Genomic DNA, 4,968 nt, shown 5'->3' with positions numbered 1-4,968 from the left:
ATATACAATTATTATTTTTTATTAAAGGGTTTAGCTCATTTTTAGTCACTTAACTTTTGGTTTTGTGTTTATTTGGTCACTTAACTCTTTTTAAGTTTTAAAAGGTCATCAAACTTTTGGCTTTGTACTCATTTAGTCATTTAACTTTTTGTTTGGTCACATTTGGTCACTTAACTTTTAAAATTGTGCTTATATAGTCACTAAACTTTTAATTTTTTATTTTTTTAATTTTAGTGACTAAATGAGCATATTTTAAAAGTTAGATGACTAAATGAGCACAAATCTAAAAGTTAAGTGACTAAATGTGACCAAACCAAAAGTTAAGTGACTAAATGAGCACAAAGTCAAAAGTTTGATGACCTATTAAAATTTAAAAATAGTTAAGTGATCAAATGAGTACAAAACCAAAAGTTAAGTGACCAAAAATGACCTAAACCCTTTATTAAATACTAACAACATTTTCATTTGTGTTTATGTAGAGATTGCACAAGCTTTAAACATGTTAGATTTATATGACAATGATATAGGGAAGAGACCAATCGAAGATTAGATTATGAGTTTATGAAGTTTGTTAGTTCTATTGATTTTAAAGTTTAAACTATGATTTTTGGTGTTACAATAATATTTTTGTATGTTTGTGTTAAAATTGTTAACGTTTGTTGGTGAACTTGATTTATATGTTAGTTGCTTTTATTTGAAAAGTTAATTTTGCAAGTTATAATATTATAGATCAAGGTAGATTAGTTATGCACAAAACGGAAGCATATTCTTTTTTACAAATTGTATCGTATCAAACCAAAAAACATATTCATTTTTACAGCTATTAACGTATCAAAACCAACAATATATTCGTTTTAACGAGTTGTATCAAACCCAAAAACTAATTTTAACTACTTGTATTTTATGCAAGTAAAGTTATACAACTCCACCCATGTCCAAAAACCGGACCTGGACTCGAACCCAGATATGGACCTGGACCCGGTAAGTCACATCTGGTCCGGTCCACTGTCCACAATATTCTCCAAAACCGGTCCGGTCCAAAGAATATCATCCTTCATCCATATCAAAACTAATGATAGTAGCAATGATGGTTAAACTAACTTCCTGTTTCATACAATGTTTGAAAGAAACTATATTAAAATCATATTTTATATTAATGGGATATAAAAAATCAAAAAAAAAAAAAAAAATAGAATGCAGAAAAATTTTAAAATTGTTAACTAAACCCCGTTTAAATCGAAAATCTCATCAATGTTTTTTATTAAAAAACGGAGGTAGTAATCCTCTAAAATTGCCATAATGGTATATGGGTTAAGTTGTGATGTATGATCAGAAGACTCAACATTTACATCCAAAGCATTAACACTACATATACACCAAAAAAATATGATGTTAAAAAATAAGAGTAATGATTTAATAAGCATATAAAAAAAACATTAAATGATTATTATTAAAAGGAAGACATAACTTTCTTTGAATTCAAAAATGTGAGGCATATATCATTTATATGCAATTTAGACCCAAACAAACATTTATCAACTTGAGGTTGACCTCGAAAGAATAATTGAAATAATATTTTTAGTAATTGATTTGAATTTGAAATGATAATATGTTGACACAGACATATATAATGACAAGTTAAACATCCTTACGACCCCAAGATTTGAGTTTGGCCAAATGTAGCAAGAAGATAACCGAAGCAGTTTCATTTTGATGTTCAGAAATGTAAGTGTTTATCTTCAGTGTAAAACTACCCCACAAAGGAACTGCAATTTTCCTACCACTAAAAATACATGGTGGTTAATAACGAACGATAAATAGATAAATATAAAACTGTGAAAGTTAATAATATATAAAACCAAAGAAATGTCCTGAGAAACCACATTCATTAACCGTTTTTCTCTCCCATTCTCAACAATGACTTGTTTGGGATCCGTTGACACAACTTGACCAAGAAAATATATGTGACAACTATAACCGATTAGTATATGATATAAATGTGTGTTACATTAAAAGATGAGGTATAGAAATATGGGAAACTAATAATATAACGACATACCAAATGCAACGTGTCAAAATTATTGGCTAACAAATTTGGGAAACTGAAAAGATGATAAGGATCTACGGTATCAAAAAAAGCAGTAGATACATGAACTGTTGTAATTTTGTAGAAATCCTCTCTTCTAATAAAATAGTACCCAAAATGTCACGTGGCATTCCCTTAGCACATCCGACTCTCTTTTTCCTGCTTAAAACATGAAACTGAATTTCCGAGTTTGCCCTTCCATTCGAATGCATTTACTGTCTTACTTGTTTTTTTTCTGGAAATTTCAATTTTCAATTTTCAAATTGTCCATATATATCTGGAAAAAATCTGAAAAAATATGTTATACACATATGCCATTACGATTATGATTTTGCTTAATCCCAAAAAATCAGGCCAATCAATTTGAATTCCATTTAATAACAATAAAATAATTAAATATGATACGTTCCTAATTTAAACATTTATACATTCCTAAATTACCGATGGTTTCTATCTCCAAAAAAAAAAAAAAATTGGGTTTAGACTTTCCATTCGTATATACATGTATACGTTTACATTCTTCCTCTTTCAGTTCGATGTCAGAGATTCATCATTAGGTTTGTTGTTCTACATTCTGCTTCTTCTTGTAATAGTAGACATATAAAAATATGTATTCTCTTCTTCATATGTCAATTTCTTATTATTTTCGAAATTGTACAAGCCCTGTTTTGTTTATCTTTTCATTCTCTTTATATTTCTTATGGAGCTCCAATATACGTTTCTTCATCCCTGCATCATATACAACAGAAAACAGAACACCATGTTATTTTTCTTTCTACTTAGATTAATCATTCCCTATGTATTTTATATGTAATTTGTTCATCTTCTATTTCTCAATCTAAAACAAAAATATGCTTAATGTATGTTAGTGTATGTGTGTTGTGTGTGTTTCTATTGTGTTTTGTTTCAAACTATTTTCTAGAAAAACATAAAATAGACAACAAACTGTGTATCATATGAAGAAAATAGTATTGTACTTTCAGAAAAAACTAATTTATTAACTTTTTTCCTATTAAACCATTCTACTTTGAATGAACATTCCTGAAAATAAATGGAAAATAGTTCAAAAAGTTTATGTATTTTCATTGTTTGACAAATGAAAATAGGAGTTCACTAAACAATAGAATATTATCCATTTGTATATTCTGGTGACTGAAGATGCTGTGATATAAAAATATCTACAAATATCTTCAAAGAACCCTAAATTACCCCTATCTGTCAATATCACAAAATCTTCGATCATTCTGGATCTGGAGAACCACCAGGAACCAGCTGCATCATGACAATGAAATAACGAGGGCCCAAAATAGGGGTAAAAAAGGGATTTTTTTTACAGCACATTTGTGTTACAGTTAAACAAACATCAAGAAGCATGACAATGAAACTTACAATTGTTATGTTATTTCCATTGAGCAAAATATGATCAAGCTTTGTAATCCTACGTCCTTCAGGTGTTATTTCACTACAATACAAAAACGGAGCAAAATAAACAAAAATGAGCAAAATAAAGATAAACACTTGTCATGATAATAATCATAAACATTAATACATCAGAGGGGTTAGGACTAAGTCACATGCTTATAAGTGTGATATCACTCAGTAGTAAGAGGCATATCAAAACAGAATGGTAGGTAAATACATCAAGTTCACTTTATAAGGATCAATGTTAATAGCTAATTTGAAGAAAAAAACTATATTTTTCATCTACTACTAGCCTTGCAATTAACTATAAATGTAAACAATAAACAATTTACATAAAATTTTGGCAATATGAGTATTTACAATATGTTAAACTGTTTTATTCCAAAAAAAATTGTTTTAATTAATTTTTTTTATGAAAGTATTTAATTATTGGATTTGAATTTCTTGGAAATCAACCATCATAGCCAACACTCTTAAGAAACAATTATAATTTTTTGTAATCAAGCAAGTAAAATAAAGTCGTATGTTGAAACACAAGAGTGTAATCATCGGCTGATTTTTTCAAAATTAGATATCAAGCCATTTAGAAAGAAATTGTAAGTATGTAACCATATAATTTTATTAAGAGGAAGATTACTGAATACATTGCTAATTAGTAGATAATCAAGCGGCTAAGTGATAATACCTTAAATAATGGTATTTAAAAACATTTTTCTCCATAGGTACTAAAATGGAGTAATGCAAAAGAATAAATTATCTTTTACCCACAAAGTTCTTAATTACTTTATACATTTTATTTAATCAAAATGGAATTTAATGATTCATATTAATAAGTTAACATTATACCTATATAGCAGTGTAATGATTCATATTAGTAAGTTAAACCTTATACCTGCACCATACGATTTTCATAAGACTTTCATGTTCTATCGGGACTTTCATCAAACAACTTATATGAATAATTCAAAATAAGAAAAAAAGTTATCTCCACAAAGAAAATATTATCATGGATCCCATGTTTTATAAAGAGGTGTAGACCTTTCCAAACACGTGCAACAACAGAAATTGATACATAAATAAACAACAACAAACAACTTTGTATATTCCGACCTACAAAATTTGATTGAGAAAGCATGAGTTAGATTATTATAGTTGTTACCTGAGAAATGGTGAGATGAACTGATTTCCATTCCAGGTTTCCATCTTCTACATTACCATTGCCCACTTCACCTTCGGTGTGAGAGAAAATCCTATGTAACCCCATTTATAAGAACCCTTATTAAAAAAATCAAAAAATATGAATCAATTAACCTGTAATATTGGATATCAGTGTCATGCCTTCGGGGATTCATCAACAACCGATGAAAGAAAAAGTTGAATCGCCTCCTCATAAACAACAGGCAGAGAAAAAGAAAAAAGCCACATCAATGACGATGGAAAAGGCAGACCAATGACATCAA

This window comes from Lactuca saligna, chromosome 8 (assembly GCF_052625555.1).
Source record: "Lactuca saligna cultivar CGN05327 chromosome 8, ASM5262555v1, whole genome shotgun sequence".
Lineage (NCBI taxonomy): Eukaryota > Viridiplantae > Streptophyta > Magnoliopsida > Asterales > Asteraceae > Lactuca > Lactuca saligna.
This window is presented reverse-complemented; position numbering follows the sequence as displayed.